This window comes from Palaemon carinicauda, chromosome 2 (assembly GCF_036898095.1).
Source record: "Palaemon carinicauda isolate YSFRI2023 chromosome 2, ASM3689809v2, whole genome shotgun sequence".
Taxonomy (NCBI): Eukaryota; Metazoa; Arthropoda; class Malacostraca; order Decapoda; family Palaemonidae; genus Palaemon; species Palaemon carinicauda.
In genome coordinates, this window is record NC_090726.1 from 176,552,266 (window position 1) to 176,566,268 (window position 14,003).

Genomic DNA, 14,003 nt, shown 5'->3' on the forward strand with positions numbered 1-14,003 from the left:
AATAATAAAGCCACGAGACTCTACCCGGACCTACATACTTTTAGGGAAGAGCAGGAACAAAAAGAAAAAAAAAAAGATATAGTCTGCCATTCACTGAAAAGAGGGATTTGCCGATTTGGTGAAATATGCTACTACAAGCATCCAAAGATATGCCATAATTATGAAATATATGGTAAATGTGCGTATTTAGACGGATATGGAGACAAATGCAGAGATCTCCATCCCAAAATATGTAAAAACCTGAAAGAAGGAAAAAGATGCAAATTAAAAAAAAAATGTCGATATATGCATCATGCATCCATGAATGAAAGTCAGAAAACTCAGCAAAAAGAAAAGAAAAATGAAAGCAAAAATTAAAAAAAATAAAGAAACAAATAAACTAACCAAGTATATACTGCACTGTGCAAAAACGGCCCCTTATATGCACAATTAGAGCCCAACTACAAAGAATGCATCTATAATGCCAGGGGTTGGTGCAGATATGGGGATTATTGCAGGTATACACAAAAAAAAATAAATATGAAGGTGAAAGAGCAAATATAATTGAAAAGTTGGATTTTTTAATGGCAGAATTCCTGGAAATGAAGAATAGAACATCATATCAGAACAGGAAGGAAGCATGGGAGAATCCATATTATTACCAATATTAAATACTGGGGATAAAACACAAACCATAATAGTGATGAATGCACAGAGTTTAGTCATAAGTATCTGTAAAAGTTCTTAGAACAACTAACCCAAAATGAAAAAAATAGATATATTAAATATAAGAGAAACATGGTATTCCCAAGAGACTGGTAATGATGACCAGATAGAAAATTTCCAAACATATAGATCAGACAGAACAAATAGGAATCAAGGGGAACCGCAATATATGGAAGTTATATATCAAGGAAAAGTGTGCAATACAGAATGTGAATTGATTGCGGTAGAATTTGAATTTGAAAAACTAGTGAATATTGTAGTTTACAGACCGCCAAATACTATGGAGTTTGATCTAATAATAGAAAAAAAAATGTTATATGTAGAAATCATAAAGACCGGAATATACTCCTATCCGGAGATTTTAACTTTCCTTTCGTGGATTGGAAAGAATGGATAGAAGAAAGTTGTTGTATATATACATATACAACAGAGAGTAATAGTAGCGCAGAAGATAAGAAGTAATTTGAAAACTTTCAAGATATGCTATTAGAACATAATATGCAACAAATAAACCACATTCTAACAAGAAAGGACAATGTCCCACATTCAGCATTTGTGAATGAGGTGAATTATATTAAAGATATAAGTGTATAACACAGGACTTTCAGATCACAATGTCATAAAATTAATAGACCAGTCCAAAGCAAGTTATCGCAGAGATAAACAAAGCACAAAACGTTGTGAAGGATATGGAAAATATTATTTTTAAAGTAAGAATATAAAATGGTCAGAAATAAATGAAGAATTGAAAAAAAAAATTGAAAAATTTATTATAAGTGATAATATACTGATAAATACGGATAGACTGTACAAAATACGGGAGAAAATTGTTGATAAATATGTACAAAAAAAAAATAACAGTAAACATCAGACATGCATACTAAGAGACAGAAGGTTCTTATTTCAGAAAATTAGAGAGTGGAAGAAAAATCTTGCAAAAGAGAAAAATTTCTGGAAAATGATGGAAATAAAAAGTAAGATAGAAAATTCAGGACAAAAGATTATATCATCGAAAAAAATGAAAAAGGGGACTTAGAAGAAAGGACACTTCAAAATATGAAAAAAAAAAGTACTTTACTTCTATGTTAAATATGATGAATAGGGGAGGTTAGAAATAGGCCCTCTAACAATTGAAGGACGGTTAACGAATTAAACAAAAAAGAAATAGGCAACATATTAACAGAAAAATATGAGCGAGTTCACGTCAAGAATTACGAATGAGGATAATGAAACATAAATGAGAGAAGAAAATGTTGAATATTTAACGGATATAGATATTAATGAAGCAGATATTATGCAGGCTATAAGTTGAATTAAAAATGGATCGGCGGCCGGACCGGAGGGAGTTCCAGCGATTTTGTTAAAAAAAAAAACTGCACACACTATCGCGAAGCCGCTTGCAATACTGCTAAGACAAAGTATAGATATGAGCGAGCAATTATAGAGGCAAGCAATTATAGACCTGTTAGTCTAACATCACATATTATGAAAGTTTATGAAAGTGTAATAAAAAAGAAAATAATGAATCATTTGGTTAAAAATAATTTATTTATTATAGGTCAACACAGTTTTTTTGCCCGGAAAAAGTACACGAACCCAACTGATAGCACACTATGAAAACATAACCAAAAATATGATAAATGAAAAAGACACAGATGTGAAATATCTAAATTTTGCAAAAGCCTTTAACAAGGTACACTATAATATTCTAGAGAAAAAAATGAAAACGCATAATATTGTGGGAACGATAGAAAAATGGGTAAAAGAATTTCTGCAAAACAGAAAACAGATAGTGGTTGCAAATGACGAGAAATCAGCTGAAGATCACGTAATATCTTGCGTGCCATAGGGTACGGTATTAGCTACACTGCTGTTTGTTATTATGATCTCAGACATAGACTGCAATGCTAAAAACTCTGTAGTGAGAAGTTTCACCGATGACACAAGAATAAGTAGAGAAATTACTTGTGATGTGGAGAGGAACTCACTACAAAGAGATCCAAACATAATACATGAATGGGTGGAGATAAATAGGATGGTATTTAACGCCGGTAAATTCGAATCAATAAACTATGGAAACAGAGAAGGAATAGTATGTGAATACAGGGGACCTAATAACGAGACAATTACAAAGAAGGCAGCAATTAAATACCTTCGTATATGTTAAACAGGAATATGTTATGCAACGACCAAATAGCAACACTGTTGGCTAAATGTAAAGCAAAAATGAGAATGTTATTCCGACACTTTAAAACAAGAAAAGATGAACACATGATTATGCTTTACAAAACTTATGTATGTAGTACACTCGAGTACTGCAAAGTGATATGGTACCCACAATACCAAAAAGATATTGCACAAATAGAGTGTATAAAGGTCTTATACTGCTAGAATAGAAGAAGTTAAGGCCCTTGACTACTGAGAAAGACTGAAATTTTTTAAACTAAACAGTCTAGAAAGGAGAAGAGAACGCTACATGATAATACAAGCGTGGAAGCAAATCGAAGGAATTACTAAAATCTTCATGGAGCTAAAAATATCAGAAATAGCAAGCCGAGATAGATTAATAGAGCCCAAACCTATACCAGGAAAACTAAGGAAGGCGCACAGGACATTAATCCACTACGCACCAGCATCCATAATGCAGCGACTATTTAATGCGCTGCCAGCTCATCTAAGAAAAATATCAGGAGTGAGCGTAGATGTGTTAAAGAATAAGCTCGATGTGACTCCAAATTCCAGTGGATTCCCAACCACTGAAATTTTTTAGCTGGAGATAGTCGAGACTTTTTGATGTTGATCTTGAATCCCAAATGTTCAAGGAACTGGATCACTATCTTAGAGGCTTCCATGCATTCTGTCCTGGATGCTGCCCACACCAGCCAGTCGTTCAAGTAGGCCACTACTTGGATCCCCTTTAGGCGTAATTGATGGACGAGAGTGTTCGCAAGCTCCGTGAAAATCATTGGGGCTATGTTTAGCCCGAATGGTATGGCTCTGAAGGCGTAAAGACTTCTTTGTAACTTGATCCCTAGGTAGGAAGAGAGGTGACGATTAATTGAAACGAGCCAATAAGCGTCTGACAAGTCTTTGGAGACGGTGTATGCCCTTTTTTGGGCAGTAGGGTCCTTATGTGTTGAAGTGTGAGCATCCTGAACTTGTAGTTCTCTATGAACTTGTTGAGTGGCGACAAGTCCGGAATGATTCTGAGTTTTCTGAGTCCTTCTTTGGAACACAAAATAGCCTTCCTTGTAACTTGATGGACTTTACTTTTCGGATTACTCTTTTCTCTAAGAGTTCTCGGACATATTCTTCCAGAACGGGGGGTAGAGTGTTGGAAGAACTGAGGAAATGGAGGTGGAGGACTGTTCCAGCTCCAACCTCATCCATTCTTTATTATGCTGTGGGCCCAGGGGTCGAAGGTCCAACGATCCCTAAATAGATGTAGTCTCCCTACTACTGGAAGCATCTCACTTCTGCTGTTGTGGACCTGAGGCCTTACCTCCTTGACTGCGTCCTCCCCTGAATCCCCTTCCCCTTGAAGGGTATCTAGAAGAACCACTGGCTGTTCCTCTAGCTTTTGAATGAAAGGAAGAAATCTGCCTTTCAAAAGCTGGGTTTAAATCCGGCGACTGTGTCGCCACTTGTTGAGGTACCAACTGGTACGTGGTTGGAGGGTGTGCTACTATCTGAGGAACCACGGTCGCAGAAAGTTGCTGTTGTTGCGGTCGGAGGGCTTAGCCGGCCGCGAGGATAGCTTAGGACTTTTTGTCATCTTCTTGGGTTGAATACCCTCATCCGGAGAAGACTTTCTCTTAAGGTTTGAGCCCCACTTTTTAAGAAAGTTTCTACTCTCCGTGGCGGCTTTGTCTACTACCTCTTTAACTACTTTGTTGGGAAAGAGGTGTTTACCCCATATGCAAGAGGAGATCAGTTTCCTCGGTTCGTGCCTCACCGCCGCCGAGGCGAACACGAACTCTCTAGAGGCTCTCCTAGCTCTAATAAAGCTATAGAGCCTTCTTAACTGTGGCCAGATGGGTTTTGGCCACTACCATGAACATGTCCTGTTTCTTGGGGTTACTTGCCATCGTTTCTAACGTCGTTTGCAACGATATTTATGCCGCAAGTCTTTCTTTCGTCTCTTGCTCTCTGCGCAAGAGAAACTCCGACAGCTTTGGAAGTTACTCACCAAACTGACGTTCGGCAATATCAGCCTCCAACTGCCCGACTGAGAAGGTAGGGTAAACGTTCTTAAAGTGTTTTTGGTCCAATGGTAAGGTCAGGGATAACGGCTTGCATTCCTCCAAGGAGGGGCATGGTTTCCCTGCCTCCGCCGCCTTCAAGGCTGCCTTATATCCCTTTTCCATGAAGGGAAAGGTTCTGGTTGGAGAGGCCACAAAGAAGGGAAGCTTCTTACTCAAAGCTGGCACCTTTGAGTTCGTGAAGCCCCTCTCTTTCATTGAGCTCGCTAGTAATGCCTGTGCTTTACTATGGTCAAGGACTAGGACCTCCTTCGGCTCCGTTTCCTCCTTTGAGGCTGGCTACTTCCTAAGACGGACATAGCAGTCTGGGTAAGAGTCTTTGTTGGCCAAAATTCCACATCTTCCAGGGGAATTGAGCCCAACTTCTCCGATATGACAATCTTCCCGGTTGTCATTGGCATGTGTTCGGCATACCTCCAAGGATTGGTATCCAAGCACAAAGGAAGATCCTTCACGTTGAGTCGCTTCTGGGGCCCACGTGATGCTGCGAGTCTGCGTATCTCCAGTTTCATCGCAGCTTCCTTTTCATCATTCTTCTTTTGTATTTGTTGAATCATTTCAACAATAGAAGAAAGAGTCCTTCCCAGATCATCTGGGATAGCAGACGATGTAAAGGGAACAGGTTCTGCGGCCGGGACCGTTGTAACCGTCACCTTGTTGATTTCTTCCTCTTCTAATTCTGGAGCCTGGGTCCGCTCCTCCTCCTAACCTTCTCCCAGAAGGTCCTTCTCTGTATAATCCGACACCTCTGACATCCTATCGTCAAATTGGATGTCTTGAAGGGCGGCCGAGACTTAAGAATCTATTAGATTCTGGACGGTTGATATCTCCTTCTGAGGCTGAGGAATGACTGCATCAGCCTATGCCTTAGGGAAAAGGTAGGCCCTCATCTTCTCGTTTGGAAGGTAGGGGCCTGAAGTGTTTTTCTGAAAACTTCTCACCCAGGTTCGCAACTTTTCCTTAGCAGCATCCCTTGAGTCCGCCGACTTAGGGGTGTCAAATTCCTCGGTAATCAGGTTGAAACATATAGTACATACCAGAGGGTCCCAATACTGGAGATCACCTTTGGAGACTGCGCATGCTGCGTGCCTAAGGCATAACTCATGTCCACAGAAGTTCTTACTGCGGACATTGCAGAACATATTCCCGCACTTCGGATGGTCCTCCTGTAAAGAGAAGAGAATCCATGAGTATCAAGTGAAGGCTTTTCACTTATTATTAATACATGTAGCTTATACAGTAAAGCTAGAAAAGAAAGAAGGAAAGACACATACTTGTATTTCCTGCCCAGCCAATTGCTGTAACCTCCCAAGATATTAAAACTAAGGATAATTCTATTCTAGAATACCTTACAAATTTTCCTAAGCGGAAAGTTAAGGTGTAACTAACACCTTGAAATAAAGTTTTAATATACTGGATAGAATTAATACAGAAAAAACTCACTTTCTATATACTGTACGGTCCTAACAAAAGGCTATACAAGATAACATTAAGTATGTTGGAAGAACTTTAGTGTTATAACAAACTCTATACTGTAGTTATATCAATGCAGTGTGTACTACACCACAAATATAGTAACTACTGTACATCACATACTGTCGTGCCAGCACGTGCCGGCACATCGCCCGCTGGCATTTACCCTTATAAAGTTCAAAGGTATGCTACCTTTAACTAATGGGCGGCAGAACACTGGTTTGCAAATGTGTGCCGGCCGGCAATTACTGCTGGTCGGCAACTGAAAACACTATCACCCGGCTGCCGGCCGCAAATCGTAGTGGCCGGCAGATCTCGGGATGTGTTTCTACTGCCGTCCGGCAAAGGTAGTGATACCCATGCCGACCGGCAGTGACTACGAACCAGAGAACCTCCACCTACCCAGCTGCCAGCCACTAAGCCGGCAGCCGGGCCAGGGGCACAATACACTAACAAGAGAAACAGTATGGATGTAAGGTTATAAGGCGGCTTTGCCGTACAACCTTCCACCCAGAAAGAGAGAACATATGGAAGGGGAGAATGTAGCATTCGGCCTTCCTAATATCCAAAGCCTGCCGGGCTCTACCAGCAGACATGGAAGGGAGACCAAAGGAGGTCTGGGGTTCACTCTGTAGAAGAAAAAGGGTCTCTGCCGGCCGGCAATAACAGAGAGCGGAGCCGGTTCTACGTCCTAACCTACACTAGGTACAGATGTAGGACTGCGGCCAAGAGATGCGATGGTTAGGCCATCACTAAGAAAGAAGGGGGGGAAAAGGATAAGGGTCCTGTAAACTTTGCTCTAGTATGAGACATACCCAGCGGTTAAGAACGCTCATCCTAACCTAGGGTTTGTCTATTAGAGAGGAAGGTTGGAAATACTTGCCATCTTCCTCCATACCAGGACAAAGTTTGGTGTAGTTATTTCGCCAGACAATGGAGAAAAACTCATTCTCCAGCCCGAAAATAACATCACAGGACAGTCTGCTAGACCACTAGTAGAGGAATCATCTCGTACAGACTCCTTCAGATGTGGGCTAGGGAAGCAAAGCCTCCTGTGTCTGCACCTAACCTAGCAAAGGAATCTCATTCTCTATGCTAGGAAGACGCAGACCACAGACTAAATACTCTGATGTTCTGTCCCAAACCCCAAAAACCAGTCACTCTGGTTACAGAGTTAGGACAGACATATCCTAGTATAGTTATACCTGAATATTATTCAGATAGAACCAGTAGGACTAAGCCTAAGGCTTACTCAGAGGGAGAAGGGATTGAACTTAGTCTCCAGAGGAGAAAAGAATAACTGGGGATGTGTGCAAAAGTATACTAAAGGCCCATAGGCTACTAGCCTAGGCGCGGTGAGAATCGATTACCTAAATCACCGAAACTCTCTTGTACACAACTTGGCGAAGAAAAATTCAACAATATCTTACATTGTATAAAATTTCTGCCTATAGCTTCAATAACATAACTCTCGGAAAACTTATATCATGCATGAAAGTACTAGGGCCAGATGCCTAGGCCACTAAGCCTAGCGAAAGGCAGGATCGGTTACCTAAATCACTGAAACTGAAAACTAACGGCATCATATAAGAATTCCTAGAGGAGCTAAATAGCTAGATTTATTAAAGCATAATAACTGGAAACGTCGCTCTGGCTAACTAAATAACTCATGCATAGTGAGCAACAGCATCCAGGATGCCTCCGGTAGGCAACAGCTTTTGTTTACGTTAATATCACTTTTGATTTAATTCATAACGACAATAGCTTACATTTATACAAAGTAAAGATAATACTCAACTTTCGAGAGGCAGAAGAGGCTGGAGAAAGCATAATAATGTTGAATTATATCCAAAATAATGAGAGGTCACAAGGGAAAACACCGAGTAGAAGAGCTACACAAAAAGGAATAAAGATGGCGCTGCCGTCATCGTCATATACACACTCGAAATGGGATAGGAGAGATACCTTATGAACAACTCTCCTTTCATTCTCGTTTTTAGATTCTTGCCACTGTAACCCCTCGAAGCGTTAATACTGTTCGTGGTGAAAATAGCTATGTGGCGTGTCAGGAAAATGTCCTCTGATATTATGCGATATCCCTGTTAGATTTGTTTAGGGATATTCGCTCCAGGAGTTAGAATTCTGGATACCTTAAGGTAAAAATCTCTGGGAATATCACTGTAGTCAACTGTACCCTAGGAAGCTATATATATATATATATATATATATATACATATATATAGATACATATATATATATATATATATATACATGTACAGTATATATCTATATATATATATATTTGGGCTCAAGCCATGTCGTCCTGATGGAAGTTCCTATAGGGTAGCTTCCTAGGGTATATTACAACTACGGCGATATTCCCAGAGAATTTACCTTAAGGTACCAGAATTCTAACTCTTGGAGCGAATATCCCTCCTGAAAGGGATATCGCGACATATCAGAGGACGTATTCTTGACACGCCACATGACAATCTGCACCCTGACAGAGATTTCGTCTCATAGGGGCAATTGGCAAGAAACGAATTCGGGAAAGAAAAAGGGGGAGCCGCTCCCAAGGCTCCTTATCTCTCGTTTCGTAAGCGTGCCTGGCCCCAATCCTGGCGCCATATGTACTCCTTTTTGCGTAGGTTAACAACTCGGTGTTTTTTCCTGTGTTTCTCGCAAATCTTGGATTTATTCTGCTTTTCATGGCTTCTCCGTCTTCGTCGGCCCCTGATAAGTTGAGTACCATGTCTTTTATGTATAAATGTAGCCTCTTGGTAAATTTTTGAGTGATTAATAGGTTTAATCTTTGTTACAAGAGCCTTAGCCTACCGGAGGCGTCATGGACGCTGTCCCTCGCTAGGTATAAGTTTAGTTAGTCAGAGCGACATTCATGGTTGTTTTGCTTTAATAAATTTTAGCTATTTAGCATTACATAGGATTTCCTTTAGTGCTTAGTATTATTTTGGCGAAGTATTCGCCATTCTGGCCTACGCTAGGCCATGTAGCCTAGTCGTTTGGTCCTAGTACTTCATGTATGATTTTGGTTTTTCCGAGTGTATTAAAATTTTATTGAAGCTTTAGGCTATGTTTTATACATTTAAGATTGTGTGGAATACTTCCAAGACAGTATACGAGTGAGTTTCGGTGATTTAGGTAATCGATTCTCTTGGTGCCTAGGCTAAGTTGCTTATGGAGCCTTAGTATACTTTCTCATACTCCCCCGGTTGCTTTCTTTTCTTCGGAGAAGGTATGCAATCCCTTTCCCTCTGTTTAAGCCTTGGGCTTATCCCTAAGTGGTTTTTTCCGAATTAATTTTCGATAAAACTATACTGGGGTGTTACTGTACCTTCCTGTTCCAGTAAGTCTGGTTCAAAGAGGGACAGAACAACAGAGTTTTTTAGTCTGAGTCTGTGTTTGTCTGGCTTGGGGTAGAGTCTCCCTCGCTGGCCTGACACAGACAAAGGTGGCTTAGCCTCGTTAGGTCACTACCAAAGGTTTCTGTGGATATGATTCCTTCTTTTGTGATCTACCAGACTAGTCCTTGTTGCTGTTCTCGGGGGAGGATAAGTTTCTTTCCCTGGGAGTAGCAACACCTTCTTTGCTTTGGCGCTCTGGGAGCTCGCAAGTATTGCTGGCCTCCCCCCTTGGATCTCCCTTAGGCTGAGATAAGTTTCTTGGCTGCGGGGGATCCGTCACTAAAGCAAGGTTGGTAGGACCCTCTTTTGTCCCTTCCCCTCTATCTCCGTAATGGCCTAGCCATTACAGTACTGTACGTCGTTTTACATCTGGACCTAGAATAGGTTAGGATGTGGAATTGACTCAGCCCCTTGCCGGCCGGCAGAGCTGCCGGCCGGCAAGGGTCTTATATTTTGAATGCTGCCCGGACCTCCCTTGGTCACTCATCCATGCCTGCCTGTAGAGTCAGACGGCATTGGTCAGGAAGCCTGAATTAGATTCTCCCCTTCCTTATATGTGTTAGGTATTGATGCTTAGGTAGGAAGTTATATTAACCATAATAAATACCTGGAACATAGAGGAACAATCGTTAGTAATTATTTCTCAGCTGATCCCATCTCGTCGATGTGTGCTTGATGGATAATAAGACGTTGGTATTCTAAAAGATACCTTTAATGTATAAAAGACTACATTATAATCTTCACTCTGTGACAGCTGACTCCCAAGTGCATATGGAGCGTCTTACACGATCTGACAAACCAAAACATTGCTAAACAAAAGAGCATCGCTCTGAAAAGACTTAAATCCCACTCCAGTACAAATCTATAAAGAATCACATTCTACCTTTGAGGTAACCAACAAATGTTTGAATCCTAATACCAAAACAAATCATTACTCTTATGTATAAAGCATAACATGTCTTATTTCTTGCAATATGATGCAATGTTGCGCAATACCTGCAACACTTGAAATAATATAGTACATTACAATAATACATAACAGTCTCCTCCCCCTTAACTTGACATTGTAAAAATATTCATAAATCTAATCTCTCAGGGGGCTTTCCTCTGTTAATCCTATTAGGAAGCACTTTAATCTCATCTTGTACTGGTACATGAATTAGTTCTGAATCTACATTGGATGTTGGACCATCTTGGTTAATATTTGACTCATTTGACCTAACTACTTCTTTAAGTTTCTCATCTCTAACATTCACATGCTCTACTGTCTTTCTGTTTAACGGCTGTAATTGATCAACATAACGTTTTACAACATTATCACCAACACGAACATCATAATGTAAATTTCCTATCTCTCTTACAATCTCTCCTGGTACTCACTTCTCTGGAGTGTTGTACGATCTTACCATGACACCAGACAAAGGTAAAAAATGTCTTACATTAGGAAGCTTTGCTACTTGTTTATACCCTTTATCTTTTAAATCACCTTGCAAACTTGGATACAACAAATCTAACTTACACCTTATCCTCCTTCCCATTAACAAATATGAGGGTGCCACGCCTGTTGTGCTGTGCGGCGTTGTTCTATAAGACAATAAAAATTTTGACACATGCAAAAATATATTACCTGAATTTGCTTTTCTACACTTCATATTGTGTTTAAACGTTTGGACAAATCTTTCAGCCTCTCCATTAGTGGATGGATGATATGTAGCTGAAAATGTATGCTTTATACCATTGACATTACAAAATTCTTTAAACTCTTGTGAGGTAAATTGTGGACCATTATCTGTAACAATTCTTTCTGGAATACCATGCGTTGAAAAAATTTGCATTAACTCTTTTATTGTGGCGTAAGACATTGTTGTCTTCATTGGGATAATTTCTGGCCACTTACTGTAAGCATCTACTACTATCAAAAACAAATAATTCAAAAAAGGACCTGCAAAATCTATATGCACTCTTTGCCATGGATACCTGGGTAACTCCCACGGGTGCATTCTAGCAAATTGAGGATTGTTCTGTTGCATAACACAATTCATACAATTCTTTATATAACCTTCCACATCTTTATCTACACCTGGCCACCATACAAAAGTTCTCGCAATGGACTTTGATCTTACAATACCTTGGTGATCAGCATGTATTTCAGACAAAACCTTATTTCTCAGTGAATTAGGAATAACTACCCTGGAACCTCTCATCACTATTCCTTGTGTCACACTCAGCTCATACCATAAATCCTTATACGGTTTACAATTTTCCTCCTTTCCACATAAGTCCCTACCTGTCATTAAACTCTCCAAAACCTTACTAAGTACTGGGTCTCGCTTGGTACTGTGTGCTACATCTTTCGCAGTTATTGGTACATCATATACAGAAATTAACAGAACACTGTCATCATACTCTTCTGGAGCTTTGTCTACGGGTAATCTGGATAAAGCATCTGCATTACCCATATTTGATGTTGGACGGTATTCTATATCATAGTGGTACGCTGCTAACGTAACTGCCCAACGTTGTAGTCTTGCAGCTACCAACGTAGGTAAACTTGCTTTTGGACCCAATATTGCTAATAAAGGTTTATGATCTGTAACAAGTGTGAACTTTTTTCTACCATAAAGATACATATGGAATTTTTTAACTCCATAAACTAATGCTAAACCTTCCTTTTCTATTTGAGAGTAATTCCTTTCTGCCTTGTTCAATACTCTAGAAGTGAATGCAATTGGTTTTTCTGTTCCATCTGGCATTACATGAGATAATACTGCACCTAAACCTATGTTTGATGCATCACATACTAATTTAACTGGTAAATCCATTTGATAATGTACTAAGAGTGTAGGTGATGTTATTTCCTGCTTGATTCTTTCAAAAGATTCCTGACACTCTTTTGTCCACTTCCATTCTACACCCTTATTCAGCAGATTATACAATGGATGTGCAATTGTAGACAAATTCTGAACGAAATTCCCATAAAATGTTACTAAACCTAGAAATGATTGTAATTCCTTACCATTTTCTGGCACTTTTGTTGATTGTACAGCTTTAATCTTCTCTTTAGTTTTGTGAATACCCTTGCCATTTATTACAAAACCTAAGTATTCCACTGAATCAACTTCTAAAATACATTTGTTCTTATTTACTCTAATATTATGTTCCTTCAACTTCTTCAGAACTGTTCGCAATCTTTCTCTATGTTCTCTTGTGTCTTTACCCGCAATTAAAATATCATCTATAAAAATGAATACTCCTTGCATTCCTGAAAAAATCTTATCCATAGTTTGTTGCCATATAGCTGGACTACTTGCAATTCCATAAGGTAATCTCTTTGGCCTAAACAAACCTAAGGATGTATTTACTGTACATAATTCTTGTGAAGTTTCATCCATGGGAAGCTGTTGAAATGCTTGTCTTAAATCTAATTTAGAAAAAAACACTGCATCCTGACATAGTTGCAAACATGTCTTTCGGATTTGGTAAGGGATGTTGAGCTACTTGCAGTTGTGGATTTAACGTTACTTTGTAATCTGCACATAACCTAACCTGTCCACTTTCCTTCACAATAGGAACTAATGGTGTAGCCCAATCTGAATATGTAACCTTTTCCCAGGAACCTTCACTTTCTAATCTCCTGATTTCTGTTTCAACTGCACTTTTCAATGCATACGGTACTGGTCTCGGAGCAAAAAATCTAGGAGAACTGTCAGGTTTCAAAACTAAAATTGCCTTTGCGTTCTTTACTGTACCTATTTTATCTGCAAATACGTCTTGAAACTCTGATATGATATTATCTATAGACATTTCATTTTTGTTTTCATCTTGTCTACCCGCAACCTTCAAAATACTAGACCAATCTAACTTCAAATATTGTAGCCAATCTAAACCTAGCAAAGTTTGTCCATTACCTTTTACTACTGTTAATGGCATTCTCTCTAATTTCTGTTCTTTGTACTGTACTTCTACGTTCGAAGCACCTATTACCTCAATATCAAAACCATTATAACTTTTCAAAACTCTATTTGTACCTTCTAACAACAAATTAGGAATGCTTTTAGCCATTTTCTCAGACATAATTGATACATCGGCTGCTGTGTCAACTTGCATCAAAATTGGTTTACCATTTATGATTACTTCTACC